Raw genomic sequence first — 18,348 nt, 5'->3', positions numbered from 1 at the left:
CTGCTCCTGCTGGCCACACTATTTAAGATTATTCTTCATGCTTTGTCACTAAACAGGTGAAAGAGTAATATCATCATGGCTTATCTTAAGCCAGATCATTTTGCCCTTCTCATAATTGGGGATGCTCAGCAGGATGGCTGTCCTAAGCAGTTCTTCAAAACTCTGTGTTTGTATGCAGCTGAGGACAAATATTGTCTGCAGGTATAGTGGAAAGCAATTCCTCTAATGCTAAATTATTACTACTAGAATCAGTAGCATGATAAGAGTGTTCATTCAGAACTGTGTAGATATGAAAATTTATTATGCTTCGGGTTACACTTTCATTCATATTGACACCAGACAGAATCTATATTACCTGAAATCATTTGATCTTAAGTGCTCAGCTGTATCATACTGGACTTCATATTTCCTCTTTTTTTTCTCCTGAGCTTCCCTGTCTTTTTAGTGCTAAATGAGGCAAACAATTTAAGTGTGTAGGCATTGAAGGCAAAATACACTGTGGTACTATTTGGAGAAAGTAAATTGATTTTACATGAGAGGAAAAAATTTATTATTGGTAGAAGAAAAAATATTATTTCTGTATTTCCTTTTAATTCCACAAATCGTGGTTTAAAATATGTGCTCAGAATATTAGCTTGATTGCCACATAGATAATTAAGCATAAAGTGTTAAATAACTTTCATTTAACAGTGATTTTTTTTTTAATTTAAAAATGCTCATAATTATTTTCATCACTCATTTGTCATGGTGCTTTTGACTGGGGAACCAGGAAGAAAATTAAAGCAAGTGTCAGCTGTCAATTTTGAACCTGGAGAGTTGTGATATCTATGAGTTGCCCAACTGAAAAAAAATTAATAGAGGAAAATTATTTATGTTAAAATCAGACCAGCTTTTAAAAATATAGAAAGTACTTCACAATAATAGAGTAAAAAACCTCTCCTTTCCTCACCCTGATGTTGAAAAAATAAATAATAGCAATAGTTGTCTGTGAAAAAGAGTCTGTAGTACTGCTTTTAGCATATTTTCATAACTTTATGGGGAAGTTATCCTCATACAAAAATCTATTTCATTAATAAGCCAGATACACTGATACTGTGAAGAGTAGAATGACTGATGGAGTTTGATGGAGTTTATTGAGTCTTATTCATGGTAGAACTTTCTATCAGTTATTTATTTCTCTTACTATTTGGATATCAGAAAAAACAAGTAGCTGCAAGAGTAATACAACAGTATTCTGGTATAAATGGGTTGTCGCATCTCAACATGCCAGTGGTATGAATTTCCACTCTCTGGAAACCTCAGTATCCCATGGGCAAGAAGCTGGCTGCTGTTTAGGATGTATCCACTACCACTAGCAGAGAGGATCCGTCTGAAATATAATGAAAATCTCTCAGGATGAAATCCCCTTATGGACCAGAGCTATTAATTACATGCCTCGAGGGCTAAAAATAGCTCTTTGACAGTATTAAATATGCTTGCTAGGATACTGTATATTTAATTTCTTGCAACATTTTAAACATAAATTAGCTGATTGGTCCCAGTAGACCAGAGGCTATGGTTTTAATCTACAAAACTATCTCTCCCTCTCAGAGACGAAGCAGGAGCTGAATAACTCATGCCAGACCAAGCTGGAATATGTAGAATTTCACAGGACTAGAATGGCTGGCTTTTCATTAAACTGTTATTGTCTTCTGGGAAGTTTGTGTTTCTGTCATCACCTTCTGATTAGAATAGCTCTTACCTCAAAATTAGAGAATTAGCTACTTTTTCTAATTATTATTGTGCTTTGCAGAAAAAGTTGCGCGCATTTTTTTTTTACTTCACTGATAGTTTTCCAACAAACTGAGCAATACACAGGAGACATGCACCAAACTTTGGCATGTATTTTTTGCATAATGGTTGGGACTAAATTTCACAAACTATAAGAGCACCTGAAATTGCGTTATGTTTGGTTATGTTAATAACCAAATCTACAATAAACTTCATCAACTTTGTGCATCTTCAGATAGATTTGAAGCCATCAGGTATCTCAGGTTTTTGAAAGATTGATATTAAAGCTGGCAAGGGCTTCATTTTCACAGTGATGCTTTTCCAGCAGAAAAGAACTCTTATTACCACATGTTTTGAATTTTGCATGCAGAAACATATAGAGGAATACATGGAGGATATTAGTTTTACCTGTATTTGTCCAAGAAGCTGTGGATACTTTTCCCCTACCTGTGTTCTCAAATGAATTTAGTCAAGCTTTTGTCACTCCAACCTGTTCTATTTCAACTTAGTCTTTCTTGAAGTGACACATAGAAACCACATAAACACCTGAATGAACACTGAATTTATTTGTTGAGGACCACTCTTGTACAATATGCATTTATGTCAAAAGGTGAGTGAAAATATTTCTTTTGAACAGCTCATTCAATTTACACAATTTTAAATATCTTGGGCTCCACACAGTTTGAAGTGCTTCTGCAGAAACTAACACAAACTGTCTGAGTGGTAGAATGCAAATTGGTTGAAGGAGAAAATTGAGACCTCCATTAAAACCCCTGGTAGATAATTTTCTGTTGTAAACTGCTGTTAAGAGTTGCTTTGCAATGATACATGGAACTTTTGTTCCCTATGCATGTGTGATACATCTTGGCCGTGTAGAAAAAGAGACACCTAACCATCTTTCTTTCATAATGGAGCGCTAAGCTGAATTCTGGGACATTAGAAGTAAATTTTGTGCATACGCACATATGGAAGACACCTCCTTATGCAGAAAAAGAGAAGCTCTTAGAAATATCAGTTTCTGCCAATATTACCTCTCTGAGAGTAGAAAGATCAATTAGCATATCTTAGGAAGCTGTCTTTCTGAAGCTGAAATTAGTAGTCAGCAAAAGATAATAATGATGAGTAAAGGTGAGGAAATGTTAATTGCTGCAAAAAGTAAAATAAGATGTGTTTAAAAAGTAACCAGGACAAATTGGAAGGCTTACTTGCTAAAGGCTACTCAGCTACAGACACATTCAGTAGCATTTATTTCAATGGACTTCACCACTACTACAGTGCCCATGTACATGCATGTACACAGGTGTGGAGCCGTGCATGCATTTGTATATATTTATATCTGTATGATTACTACACTGAGGAACATCTGAGACAGACCTCTGGTTCTGGAAAGAGGCTCCAGCATAAAATCTTTCACCAAAGCTGTGGATGAAGTTTTAATAAATACCGACACCTTTTATGGTTCAATTGGACTTTTTGTGGAGAGGGTAGTGGTCCCATCCTCTTCACAAGTTGAGAGATTTCAGTATACCCAGATCATACTCAGCTTAAGGGCATCTTTACTGGGACTCATCTGTTTCCAGCAACAGACATTGCTAGTGGTTTTGATTGGTTTTAATATCATTGCAGTGTATTACAAGTGATATATGAATGTCACAGAAAGAAAGAAATTCAGACAAGAGATTTATTAAGAGTGGGACCTTCATAGCCTAAGTTATTTCTCTCCATACCATCTCCAGTATTTGTATCAGAAAGCAACAAGTTTTGAAATCCCTTTTTAAATTAAACTTTGCTAAATATCCCAAATTAAGCACTTGTGCAGTGCTGCACAGTTTATTTTCCTACAGTTCAGGATTGATCTTCATTTCAGCACTTTCATTCAGGTCTGAATGAACCCATGTTTGAAATCTGTAACTCATTCTCACATGGTTTATTTCTAACAATTTAATAGTGTTAATAATTTACCTAAGTTAAATTATACAGTTAAAATTCCACAGTATCATAGAATATTTTCATTTATTACAAATTATTGCTTCTGCCTCCAGTAATATCAGCTGTTTATGGTTAATGAAAGATATTACTCAATTAAGAGAGCAATTAATTTAGTGTCTTTTGTAAGTTTTCCATTAAAAAAATTACTAATTTGTATTACAGACAATGAATCAACATCACATTTGACATAACCCACTGTCTCCTGTGAGTGGAGAATTAAGTAATTTTTACTTCACTACCAAAATCCATGATTCTTCTAGGGACTAGTTCTGCTGTTAACTCATATCATTAATTATCTTTAGTGTTGACGGAATTGCACCTGCAACAGGCAAGTAAACATCATCCTTAAAATTTTAGCACTATAACTTGAATATTCTTTCATGACGCTGTTGAAAGGGTTCGTATTTTCTACACTATTTTTTCTCATCTCTCTTTAATAAAAAGCATTCTATTAAATACATCCAGAGAGAATATTGCTGCTATCTCTTCAGCTTTCTGGTAGATGTTAGTCCTTTGTTTACCCATGTGCTGTGAGTACCCAAGACATACCTTCACTGAAGGTGACTTTTAAATGCTTTTTGTGACACAGCACTTTTTTTTTTCTCATATCTTACTTTTTTGGCTCTGCACATTGTAGACTCAAGCCAATCCCAGAGACAACTGCTCAACAGGTCTTTTAAATAACTTTTAAAAATACCCTTTTCCAAGTAAGGGTATTTTTCCTATGCTCCAAACTGCTATACTACCAGAGGTGTGCTAAGACAGGGATTGGTAAAAGGCTCTTTTTTATAGAGATGACTAAAATAGCATTTTAGCCACAAGATTTAGAAGTTTATTTTGCCATTCAATGAGGAGAACAAGTGATACAGTCTTACATGTGGCCAGAGTATAATAAGCCCTGTGAAGATGTATCAAGGCTGAGGGTTGACTTGCAACCTCTGAGTGGCTTAATAGTAGTGAGACAACTTCTTTGGACCTGCTTTGTAAAAGAAAAGGTTTTAATAATGACAAAATAACAAACAGTATCAAAAAAAGGGAATATAAGTGAAACACAGTGAAACAGAACTCTTGCACTGCTAAGGAGGTCCAAAAAAGCAATTGAGTAGTTCTGTGCAGTCTTTTAAGTACTTGATGGTTCAGATGGGAAAAATTGGTTTGCTGCCAATAGAAACAGCTACAGGTTTTGAGAAACATTTCCAAAGCCCAACCAGTGCCCCTGGTGTGCTGGCTCTGGGCCAACACCAATGAGCAAAGAATGGGAAATTCTGGTACTTTTCCATAATAGTCAGGCGTAAAACTGAAACCCCTTTTTCTTATTTGGAAACACCTGCTCAGGTGTGGGAGTGCATTACTACAAACAAGGGTCACATAGCGTTTTGTGCTGCTTTCCTTTTTTCTCTGAAGCCATAGTTTTCAGATTTCACGCTAAAAAACAAATGCATAATTATACCTCATAATATCACTTCAGGACATTTCACCATTCCTTTTGTGAGAAGAGACTTGGAGATCTTAAAAATGCTCCTTAGTGCTTCTTAAAAGTTATTTTATTTTACTATAGAATGACAAGAAAAGAAATAGAATATGAATAATTCATGATAAATGTGAGAATAAAAAGGCCTTGATTTCTTTTTTTTTTTTTTTTTACACCCCTTGCTGTAAGACTGCAGGCTTGCAGTACTTTGCCAATACACTTTAAAGTCTAAATTTACAATTAGTGATTTCTAACATGAAAGCTGTTGGCATCTTCATACAAGAAATAAAATGGACCATTCCTGGCTTTAAAGGATCAACAGTTTAGGCATATTTACTTGCAATTTTTGTCTGTGAAGAAAAAAAAAAAAAAAAGGATGTTAGTACTGATACAACACTGTATTAGTACCTATTCAAAAAGGTACATGAAGCCTAAAATTTTTGAGAGTTTGAAAAAAGTCTGTTCAACCCTGTGTGTGTATCCATGGGGAAGCCATGTATACAGGGTAAACCACCTTCATGAATCAAGCTCCTAAGAGCAAACATGCTTCTCTGACAATGAAAAGCAGTGCTCACTTGCAATTTATGGAAAACTTGTGAGATAACAATGTACTACTGTTTTATCAGCAGCCTGATGATCCCTTTTGACTAGAGGCCAAAGAAAAGCACTTGGTGTATTCTAGGTGTATGGAGGAAATAAAGGCAGGATGTCAGCTGAAGAAACACACTCCTCACTCACCAAAACCCAAACCCAGTGCCAGGAAGAGGATTAAACTAGCCAAAAATCCATTACTAGAATAAATGAATTGGGCACTAACTGTAACATGGCCTTATTATCCTTTCTTTATATGTTAGTTTTATAACATTCTTGCTGTAAAATGAATTTCTGACCTATTTTGTATGGCACAAACCAGACACAGATTATTACAGTTTTACTTTTAGTTTTAAAGGTACTCAAGAATCTGCTTAGTTTGTTTCAGCCACACGATTTTTCATGCTTGAAGAATCAGTTTACAGCATGAAAAAATATATTTGTGACAGAGAATATTTCAGTTGGTGACTACAGGCCTTGGAGCAAGCCCAGAGGTATATAATAATGATAAAACCTTTAATAATTTCAAAGAGGAAGAATAAAAGTAGCAGTATGCAAGATTCTGCTGCATAAAATTTAAACTGTTCCAGTAAAGCTGAAAAAGACATGAAGCATTGTAAGTCTACAAGTAGAAGATACCCTAGACAAAAATTTTAGAGAAAAGAAACACCTTGCTTATAATTTTCTCCAGGAGTCAAAACTGACAGTAAAAGTTAATGTTCAAATAACTCTTCTTTTGGAGGAAAAAATAGTAACAAATAATAAAAGAAAAAGTAAAACATTTTTTGTTTCACATAAATGTAAAAACATCCCTAGCAAAAATGCAATAAGGAAATATTTTTCTTGATCTGTTAGTGAGATGTTCCTTTTAGCCCACTGTATGTCCACGTTTTCTGCAGTTATATAAAGTGTCTTGTGTTCATAGCTTTCCTTTTTTTTTTTAAAATTAATTTAAAGCACAGCAATTAAGATTTGAAAGGAATGTTTATCATTAATAATGGGATGGATAAACTAAGTTCATAAGCATTTGGATTCATTCACCATATAAATTCCCTGTGACATGTTATAGAAAGTTAAACCTCACTACTTAATGCCACTAAATACATTGCAGGTTATATACAGAGAGATCTTAAACAAAAACTGAGATAACAACAGGAGTTAAAATGCTGGATTGCCTTAACTGAAAACAGGAAATGTTTAAGGCGATAATCCTCAAAATAAACCAATGGAAAGAGGAATGTAGCATGTCACATGCAGAAGCAGGGTCCAGGTGTTGGAAAGAGCAAAATACTTATTCTGGAAATGCTGTATTTGCTAATGCTAATAAGAAAAGAAATTCCTATTAAAATGTTATCTAAGGAAATTCAGGATAATACTCAAAGAAATTTTAGACTTTAAATTTAGAGCTCCATCAAAAAAGAAGTTGAAAATGTTTTAAAGAAAAAAGTCTACCAAATAGTTTTTATTGAAAAAAGTTCAATTAACATATTCTATGGGGAATCTGTTTTAAAAGGTTAAATTTGTATAGGCTGTTAATTGTGTATTTTTGCACACTTCCCATGAAACAGCTGATACGTGGTAACTCGTTAGCATGTCTAAGCTCTTGTACTTCAACCTTACTGCACAATTTATTAGTTTTATTACTGTGTGAAAGTATTTCATTCATTCCAGTTAGTACTCATGCATGAATAATATTCATGTATGTATGTAAGAACTTCAAGTGAACTATTTGGGGGAACAAAATTTCAATTATGTGCACTATGAGACAAGCAGAATGTTTGACATAGGAAGATCTCACCATCCTATCATACAGACATACATCATTATTATTGGTGGTCCAGAGTACATGAGGTCTTTATTGCACTGCAAGCATCTGTTTTATCATATTATTATTTTTTTATCTACTTACCACAGCAGATCTTTGTTCTACAACATTTGTCAAGAGAAGAGGAAAACCTCCTTGTGCTGTATTGTTCCAAGAGCCCTCTTAACTGAAATGGTAACAGGCAGAATGTTGAGTCTGTGTAGGATCAGAGGACACCCTTCACCTCTGAAACTGTTTGTTAGGTGACAGGCTTCTTCATAATTAAAAAGCATGAGAGACTTGCCACGAGAGATCATACCAATTTTTTACTTGAGAGTTAGGTTAAAGAACAAAACTTGAACAGTAATACAAAAGGAAGTATACAGGATTTTGAAGGCACAATTACTTTGGTCAACAGGACCAGGCTCAAAGCAGGATCAGGGCAGGGACATGCTCAACTTTTTTAACCAAGAATGAACTTGGACTATAAAGCTGTTTTTTCACACCTTTAAAGAAAGGAAAATTCTGAATTTAAGATTATTAATGATCATAATTATGTAGTTAGAACACAAACAGCTAAGCTGTGGTATGGACTGGATATGCATATTTGATTTATTGAATGCTTCTGCTGCAAGAAAAACTCTCAAATATTCCTACTTATTTCAGAATTTCTGAAACTAATTTAAATCAGTAGTGGTTTTAATTAATTTTACAAAAACATTTATTCATTCCTTGTAACAGCAGCAGAGAAATTATGCTCACAAAGTTCCAGGATTCAGCTTAGGGTTCTGGAGTCTGGTATCTGCTGTAGGCTTACTTCCAAGCCAGGTTCTCACTGGGTTTAGAATGGTATAGACGAGAGGCATACTATCCATTGAGGTAACAAATGATGGCAGAAGCTTTTTTTCTAGGGATAAAAGCAATCCTAGACCTCACCAAATTTTCAGGAAGAGTTCTTAAAAAAAAACAAAACCAACAAATTAGTTTATTTCACACAGTTTCTGCAGTCCCATTTCAGGTATGCTTTTTAGTTAAAAGTATTAAACTTTCTACAAAAACTGTTAATACAATCTCTCTTGTAGATGCTACCACTCTGATTATATACTTTTTTGGCAATTTCTAATATATATTACAAAATTCTTCATTTATCCTTTCAAGTCTCTGTCATCCTAAATTGCTTTGTAGGTCAGCATTTTAAAACTGAATGTATGTGCTTGGATTCATGTCTGTTTGAGGCTAAGGTCAACAAAGATGGCTGCAGACATCCCTATACTACACAAAATCTATGGGGGATGTGAGAGTTACATCTGAGCACCCAAGAGATGATGAAAGAAGCTACCTGAAACATCATCACTGAGAAATACTGCAGAGCAGGGTGGTACAGAACTGATGATAGCCTGTTTTCCTATTTGTTCTATAATTTTCAAAACAAAACTCTGGGTGTCTCGGGAATTGATGGAAGAGTTACAGCCTCCTTCTTGCATAACCTCTCCTTCCCTCTAAGCAATTAGCTTCTCAGAAACATAAGCCTGAATCATCCTCATTCTTAGCACAGAGTAGATTCAGCAAAATATGGCCCCTGGTGTTGTTCCAGACCACACTGCAGGGACCTGGGAGCACATTCCAGCTCTCTGAAGGACAGATCGTGTCTTAAGCATCTCCACATCTAAGTCTTGGCTCTCTGTCCTCACATCTTCAAATGCCACTTTGAAGAAAGCCCTGGCCCAGAGGCAGAGAGGGAAATCTTAAGTCCACTGCAGGACCAAAAATACCTTGAGCCAAAATAAGAGAGAGGATAATTTTCTCTTCTCACACCATGGACACAGACAGCTTTGGTCCTCTCCATGATGTCTGGGCTATGCATGTGTTCTTCCTGGATATACGTTCTCTTCAAAGCCAAGTGTGTTTGCAAAGAATACTTATTGATTTCACCACAGTTGTCAGCAGGGTCATTATGAACAACATTCTCCATTTTTGTGCAAGAGCACCCAGAATTTATGCTTCCACTGGAACTACAGCCTGAGCAAGAGTTGGGTGTTATATGCCTGTCACTGTGCTTTTTTTGCAGTAGGTCTGCATGCTGCAAAAAAAAAAAGTTAATTAATTCTTGAGTGACAGTTTGATGACATTTTTGCAAAATTTTAAAAAGAATTCATCCAGGTCTCGGTTATTTTCTAACAGATAATTGCAGTAGCTATAGTCCTTTATCAGTTGTCAAATGTGGCCAAAGCCACCAGCAATCTCATCAGAGCAAAATTCACTGACACAAATCTGAGAACCTGCAAACATTCTGCAGTCATGGTTCTAGATGCCACAGTTCATGTATATTGTCTTATCTTTAAGGATTATAACCATACTCCTTGGAAAATTGCAGTCAAAGAAGAAAAAACAATTGAACATGCTGTGTTTTTCAAGCACCAGAACTGGAGACAGCTCTGGGCTAGCATTTTTCCCCAGTAAGAAATTCCATCCTTGAAATTTTCTCTTGCCTTTTTTTTCCTGCTTTGATGTCATAAATCAGACACCCAAGAGACAGAGGGGAATTAGGACAGACTTTTCAAATGCAACAGAGCAAATGTAGCTGGGTGGCTCAATGGCAATTCTCAGTGCCCCAAAGATTAGAGAGCAACACTTTTTCTGAACTGGTGCAGAGAGGAGGGGGGTAGCCAGGGGAAAGAAAAATAATATTTATCTGTAATTCCTTTTACTTTAGCTGAAGATGTTGCCATGGGAACTCCCAGCAGCGGAGATGGAGCACTGGACCTGACAGTTTCTGGGAGCTGGTTCAGGAACAGCTGACTTGTTTCCTGTGATATTCAAATAGGGGGGGAAAATATTTTAATTTTTTTTTATTTACTTTAATTTCCAAAGTCAAAGCTGTAAGTTGTCAGCCTTGCCTGCCATAATGCCTATTATCTTCATTCATTATTACTAGGTCACTGTCTCTGGAAGAAAAATGGAGTGGAAAAATCATTGGACAGACAGCAATTGAAAGCTTTTGTGCTGCTACTCATTCTCTACACATAGAAAGTGATTTTTAAACAGACAGTAAACATTGGTATTCCTGAGAACTGGCACATGGTCCTGCTATGGTAGTTGTTAGATTGCCTGTCAGATGATTTGAAACTGTATGGTTTATATAGTACGACCTCTCAGAAATGAACACGTACGTATTTTCTGAGTAGTAAGGGGGAAATGCTTACCATTGTTCCTAGGGATATTCCAGGGATAACATCAGCTCTGAATACAATACAACCAAAAAGGCAAGCAACAGCACATTTATTTGTGGTTCAAAAAGCATTCTTACCTTTCTACGTAAATTAAAGCATGAGCAGAAGACTTGAAATTATTCATTCATAGGATCAATGGGAGATGGAGCCTCTAACCACTAATACCAACCATTGTATTAGCCTAGCCAGGCTTCAAAGTAAATTAAATATGTAATGTGAAAATTGCTTTGGTGAAGACTGGTAAGAAAGCATGACACTGGATGTGATAACTGAAATCAGCTGAAGTCTGGAGAATAAGCTACCTGAGCATATTCTAAGGAAAGAAAAGTTCTGGTAACTTTATAGAGGACCCAATGATATCCTTACTACAAAGAAGGAGAGACTGTTCATTTACAAGTTTAATCTGACACTTCTTATGCTCCTACAGATTAATTTTAAATTATAGAAGAATTGCTTCAGAGAAGTACAAAAGATTTTGTCAGAGACTGTTTCACCTGGTGGCTTCTCAATGCTAACCATTAATATGGTCTAATAAAAGGATATTTAATCATTATATCTCTAATTAGTCTGTTGCTATTAATAATCTGATGGTAGATTTTGAAATTTTATCCTTTTGCAGAGGATGGTCTCTAATATTTGAGTTCTAAAAGCTCAAAAGCTCTTCTATGGATCTGAGCAAATTATAAATACAACTCTCACTTTTTCCTATTAATTACTATAAGAAGTGGGTGGGAATCCTGGATATATACCAGGATGTCCTGGGATAGCTGCTTATATTTCAGAAAAACACTTGTAAGAAAAAGTTGTCAGAAATTTCAGTATCTATATTTTCCATTTTTACTTCTGTGATGGTCACAGATCAGAAAGGAGGTATAAATAATTCTGTAGCGGAAAGAAATTACTCTGCCATGGTATTTATCAGGTTTCTTTAGCTCAAGGTTTACTAGCAGCAACTGTTGTCTTAGGAATGACTGCTATGGAGTATTCAACCTACCCCCTGTCTTCAAGGGATGTATTATACTGCTGCTTAATTAATTTGGTACCTTTTCCTAAACCCAAATTAAAACAGGAGCTCAAGCATGAAACAACCCTCATGTGAGGAGCAATAATGTGGCTAGTTGACTCCAGATTCTCAAATACATCTTTTCATATCCCACAAATGAATGCTGAGAGTTTATTTCTCGTACAACTTGGAAGTTTTAGAAGGAAATCTCTACACCTCAGTTGCAGTACAGACTTCAAACTTAATATTTCTCCTCCATTCTTGAGCATTTTCAGATTTATATTTTTTAATTTATTGCTTTTGTAACATTAACTACTTGTCTTGAGCAGCAAAAGTAACTAAGAGAAATTGCATTTCACATTGACATTTTTTTTAAATATCATGTGACTTCCAAATCATTGAAATATAGAATGGTTTGGGTTGAAAGGGGATATTGAAGATCATCTAGTTCCAATCCCCCTGCAATGGGTAGCAATACTTTCAAGTATACCAGGTTGCTCAGAGCCCCAACCAACCCAGCCTTGAATACTTCAATGGATGGGGCTTCCACAACTTCTCTGGGCAACAAGTTCCAGTGCCTCACCACCCTCACAGTGAAGAAATCTAATCTAAACCTACCCTCTTTCAGTCTGCCACCATTCCCCTTGTCCTGTGACTAGATGCTCTTGTAAATTGTTTCACCCCACCTTTCCCGTAAGTTCTCTTCAGGTACTGAAAGGTCACAACTGAGTCATCCCTAAGCCCTCTCTTTTCCAGGCTGAACAGTCCCAGTTCTCTCAGCCTTTCCTTGTGAAAGAGGTGCCTCATCCCTCTAATCAACTTGGTGGCCTCCTTTGGACCAGTTCCAACAGGTCCATGTCCTTCCTGTGCTGGGAGCCCAGAGCTGGATGCAGCACTGCAGGTGGGGTCTCACCAGAGCAGAGTAGAGGGACAGTATCCACTCCTGGCCCTGCTCCCCACGGTGCTCTGGATGCAGCCCAGGACACGTTTGGCTTGCTGGGCTGTGAGTGCCCATGGCTGGGGATGTCCAGCCTCTCATCTAGCAGCATGTCCAAGTCCATCTCCACAGGGCTGCTCTGGATCTGTTCATCTCCAGTCTGTGTTGATACTGGGGGTTGTCCCAGCTCAGGTACAGCATGCTGGTACTTGGTCTTGTTTAACCATGTGAAATTCCTGAAGATCCACTTCTCAAGCCTGTTCAGGTCCCTCTGGATAGCATCTTGTCCTTCAAGAGTGTCAACTGCACCACACAGCTTGGTATCATTAGCAAATTTTCTGAGGGTACACTCAATCTCTCTATGTCATTAATGTAGATATTAAATAGCACACCAATACACACCCCTGCGAGACACATATCAAGGTGTCAAGAATAACAGCTGGGATGAATTTGAATTGTAAGAGATGCTTGCTATTTGGTAGCCTCAAAGGAAATTTTTCTACCCAGTATTATTACCAAAAAAACCAAACCAAAACAAAACAACCAAAAAAAAAAAAAAAACAAACAACAAAAAAAAAAAAAAAACAACCCCAACCAAACAAACCATGACAACCAGAAAAGATAAGGAGGAAAAAAGGAATGCCTACTGTTGTAGCAGCCCTCTTATTAGAGGGTAGAAATGAGCCAAGATACAGACTTCTTGTTTATCATAGCGTGTAAAGGGTCCTGCTTTATTCCTCTTTACAGCTCAGCCATCCTGACTCCAACTAGTCACTGACGCTGGCTGCAGCAAGCTCCAACTGTAGGTTTCCCTCGCAGCCTCTGACTGCTGGTTATTTCCTGCTAAACTATGACTGCATGCATTAGTTTGCAGACTCTGAGTGCAGGCTTCTACCTAGCAAGACTGCGACTGCAGGTTCCAACAATAAGCTCTGATTGCAGACCCAGACTGACCTCACAGAAGTGATTCTCTCTCCCCAGGATCCTTCTTCCTTCATGATGTCCCTCACCAGGTAACCCACTCCCTGCTATCACACTGATCTTTATTGTATATAGCTGTGACTCATCAGGGGCGAGGCTGTATTGGGTAATTAACACAGCTGACACTTATCAGGGACAAGGTCACTTGTATTCCCTGCTCCTTCAGCCTACCACATTCAGCATTTATAAATTTATATTTTGATTTTAAACTGGTCTACCAATATCAGAGTTGTGTAATGGTCACAACTCCACAAACACAGAGGCCACCACGTAAAGACCAGTGTTTGACAATGAACTGAACCTTAAAATTTTTCAGAGGTGGTAAATTGCATCCATAAAATATCAATTGCATGTCACGTCCTACTTGAGTGCAACTGTAAATGTATGACCGCATGTAATTACTTTCATCAACTATCTGTCCATATTATTTCCAATTAAATATGAATTTGGTTATTTGAGAGCTTGATAGGTCTAAAAAATAATGATAGATACCTAATCTCACGTTTATTTTCATTCCATAAACAGGCAAATTTCACTTTATCAGCAACGATCTCATGCTCCCACATACACTTTCATTATTCTTCTGTAGACTGTGTCAAACCTTCCAGACAGAGGTATTTATTGGACCTACACAGGGGAATTGATACAATCAAAACACAGTAAATCAAATCCACCTGTAATAGTCTCAATAAGTACCATTTTGAATTCCTCTTAAATAAATAAATCTATATGAGAAACACAGTTTCATTCTACAGGTAGCAATGGTTGCTTATGAGTGTTTCAGAGAAGTAACAGGAAAAGAGTTAAATAACCTTCCATAGAAAGCAGCAATATTTAGAGAAACAGCCTTAACATTACCTGTTAGATGGATTTTAAAAAAAAAAAAAAAAGAGAGAACAGCTGTTCCTAAAGAAAAGAGAACATCTTTGAATTATTAAAGGGAGAGATTTGACTCAAGTGTCTTTTGTCTTTGTACTGAATCAGAGGAGCATTTACTTCACCCAAATCTCCAGCATGAGAGAGAGCTTTTAACAGTGGAAGTTATTTATTGTGAGGAAGGGTTTTTAGCTAAAGAACACTGCTGCACTGAGCAGAAACTGAAAAATTTTCTCTTCACTTGAGTAATCTAATATCTTGCTTTAATTTCTAATGTCTCCCTCCACTGTTATACTTACATTACCTCATAAATAATTGACAACAACCTTACAAATTACTGACTGCAGAATTGTTGCCTCTTTGGTGCTGGTATTTTTCATCTTATGAAGTTCTGACTATTACAATTCACCACTAGTTGTAAGAAATATTTTTAGTTCATGGCTAATATTAGAAATAAAAGTTTAACTTCATTCTTTATAATAAACCAAAAAAAAAAAGAAAAAAAAAAAAAAGAAAGCAATCTGTGGAAAATTATTTGAATTTATTTGGTTTTCAAAAGATCAACACATTTCATATTACATACCCACAAAATATATAAATGACAGAAAACAAAGGAAAAGTACAAATGTCAATTTCATGTGTTTTATTACTGTTATTGTAGCTTCCCTGATTTAGTAGTTTTGGATGTACGATAGTGCCCAAAGTGATCATTATTGTAGCTATGAGGTTGGTGCTGTTATAGACAATTAAACGGTATTGAAAAATAAAATATTTTACACTTAAATATAAATCAATATAAAATACTTCTAAATGAGTTTTGAAAATACAGCTATTAAAATATAGGAATTCCAGAATATAAATCAATATAATTTGGCATCTTTGTCTGCTCTATGGTATAGCCTTCAGTTATCGGATCACTAATTTTTTTTAGTTTCACATGTAACAATGAAATTCTCTTTCACAAAATGCAAGCTTTTATATATGCAATGGTCTCATATTTATGACATTAAAACCGATAGTTAATTTTATTCAATCCACTTTTCTTTCATTAATCATAACACAGAAATTCATATTTGACACTTCTCCATCAGGTTTCTTGAATTAAAAATTCCATAATCTGCAAGCCAGACTTTTCTGGTGTGGAAAATAAGTCTGTCACAAATGAGATGATACACAGCTCATAACAGATTATTCCATCAATTCTGTCAGACTCTGTAAAATATTTCATTTAATGACCAAGCACCAGATTTTATTATAGAGAGGCTGTAATTGGTTCTAAATTTCTGAACTACACATTGATTCAGTTTAGTTTAAAGACCTGTCTCAATGTGTGCTGCTGAATTGTTCTCACATAAGTTGTGATATTAAACCAGCTATTCATTGCAAAGTGCAATCAGAAAGGCACTTTTTAGGTAAGAATCACAAGCGCACTTGCTAGGAGTCCCATGTCACTGTACTCTGTAAAAGAAACACTTTGAGCTTAGAAGAGCATTAGAAGAATAAAAATGGAGGGGAAAAAAAAGCAAAAGGAAATGCAGTGGCATCAGTATGGGGTTGATGATTCAGTCTGCAACTGTTTCTTGATGAGACTTAGATGGCCTTGCCCTTAGCCATCAGAATTTCTGTGAAAAAGACAAAACTGATTGGTCAGTTTGCAAAATTTCTCTATGATTGCTACTGAAATGCCTAATTCTAGAAGCTGTGTTTGTGTCAGGATTTTTTAGGCTTCCAGCAGCAATAGGCAAACATGAACCTATTATTTTCTATTTGTGAGCTTACCCAGTCATATCAAATCAAGCATAAATACCAGGAGAATAGTCTTGTGTAGGCAAGTGCTTTATTAAGCTCGTCTGATTTTGAGATCAGATAGGTAAATGAAGGTCAGAATGAAAAGTAGGACTTTGGAGGAAGGATTCTTTTTCTTTTTTTTTGGTAAGTTTTCTCAGGATCTGAGTCCTTTGTGGATGTTTGTGTCTTTTTCCATGTTGCAATCCGGTCTGATTCCAGAACATTCTCAATCACACAGAATTCAGATTTATATTAAGGAAAAATGCACATTAATTTATGTAATGAACATTCTATATCCCTCCCTTCTCTTGTTTACCTTCACTCATTTCATACTTTTGTTTCAAGAACGTTCATGTAAAAAGTCTCTCCATTTATACATAACTGATCCTGTGTCTGGCTGGGTAGCATTAATGTCCTGCAGAGAAGCCCATATACTGCTGTATTTTGGCTTTGTGGCTAAAACAGTGCTGAAAATACACCAGTTAAGAGCTTTGGCTGTTACTGAACTGTGTTCGTGCAGCATCGAGGTCATGTCTTTCTCCCACTTGGCACTCCACATGAGTAGGCTGGGAGTGGGAAAGGCTAGAAGGGACGAAACCAGGACCCAAAGTGACAAAAGGGCTATTCTACACTATCCCATTCCATCCCATTTCACACAATGTCATCCCTCACAATTAAAGCTCAAGGAAAGGATGGTGGAGGGGTACATGTGTGGTTACAGTTTCTTTCCAGGTTGCTACTGTGAATACTGAGGTCTTCCTTTCCCAGATATGGCTGGACAACTGCCTATTAATAAGTAGAGATAAGTGCTTTTTTTCATTCTTTACTCAAGTGTACATCTTTTGCTTCACTTTATCTTGATCCATGAGGTTTTTTGCCTCCTTTCTCTTTTCTCCCCATTCCAGAAAAAATGGGAATGAGTGTGCTCTCCATCAGTTTTGGACTATGCAGTCCTCAGAGACCTGGTGATACTGCAGTTCAGCAAAGGGGGCCACTGAGATGGCTAAGAGATTGGAGCATCTCTCATATAAGGAAAAGCTGGAGTGGAGGTTATTCGGCCTGGAGAAGACAAGGTTCAGTGGGGAATCTTACCAATGTATGTAAGTACCTGAATGAGATGTGCAAAGAGGAGAGAGCCAGGCTCTTTTCAGCAGTGCCCAAGCACTGTGGACAAGCTGCAATAGACACAAACTAAAACACAGGAGGTTCTCTCTAAAAATCAGTAAGCACTTTTTATTTGTGAGGCTGACTGGCTCTAGCACAGTTTGCCCAGAGGGTTCTAAGATCTCCCCTCTTTGAGATATCCAGTAGCCATCCTTGGAAATGGGCTGTAGGTGGCCCTTCTTGAGTGGAATATTTGTACCAGGTTTCCTCCATAGGTCTTCTCTATCCTCAGCCCGTCTCTGATTTTGTGAGTGGCTGTGTCGGCATCTGGCTGATAGCTGGCTCAACCTACCATTCCCTCTTTGAATTCTTAAATGCACACAAAACTTACAGGAGTCAATGGGGGCTGAAAGAAGCTATACATCATCAGGAGTTTCAGAGAAAATTCTAGAATATAAGTCTTTATAAAATAAGCCAGGAGAAAGGACCCTTTCCATACCTCCTCAACTAAAGTCATCTGCATACTTGGAGTCCTATTAATTGCCATATTTTTTTTGTTCCCATGAAATATCCTGATCAGTGTGGGGTATGACTTTCTTTTTCTGTTCAGTTGTGTGCATCTTGACCAATCAGCTGGGAGCAGGTCTTCAAGTTGCATACCCTGGCTCTGATTAACAGCTCAGTTTAAAGCTTTGGTCTAAAATATTTAGGCTGAAATTTAGGCTGAATTTTTTTGATGAAATATAATATCTTGTGGCAAATGGGATCTAACTAGATCTCTGTCCCCTTACAGCCCTACACTCT

The 18,348-nt window shown here is 36.7% G+C and overlaps 1 long non-coding RNA gene across 1 annotated transcript; it reads right to left on the bottom strand.

Annotated features, from left to right (window-relative positions):
* Positions 1-8,583: 8,583 nt before the first annotated feature.
* Positions 8,584-13,815, bottom strand: LOC136290586 (uncharacterized). Its single transcript, XR_010721230.1, has 3 exons — positions 13,750-13,815; positions 10,334-10,432; positions 8,584-9,705 (listed from the first exon to the last, which is right to left on the bottom strand). It is a non-coding gene; the product is annotated as an uncharacterized lncRNA (long non-coding RNA).
* Positions 13,816-18,348: the final 4,533 nt, after the last annotated feature.

Source organism: Chamaea fasciata, unplaced genomic scaffold, assembly GCF_029207755.1.
Source record: "Chamaea fasciata isolate MVZ Bird 193981 ecotype frontalis unplaced genomic scaffold, bChaFas1.0.hap1 SCAF_6, whole genome shotgun sequence".
Taxonomy (NCBI): domain Eukaryota; kingdom Metazoa; phylum Chordata; class Aves; order Passeriformes; family Sylviidae; genus Chamaea; species Chamaea fasciata.
This window is presented reverse-complemented; position numbering and strand designations above follow the sequence as displayed.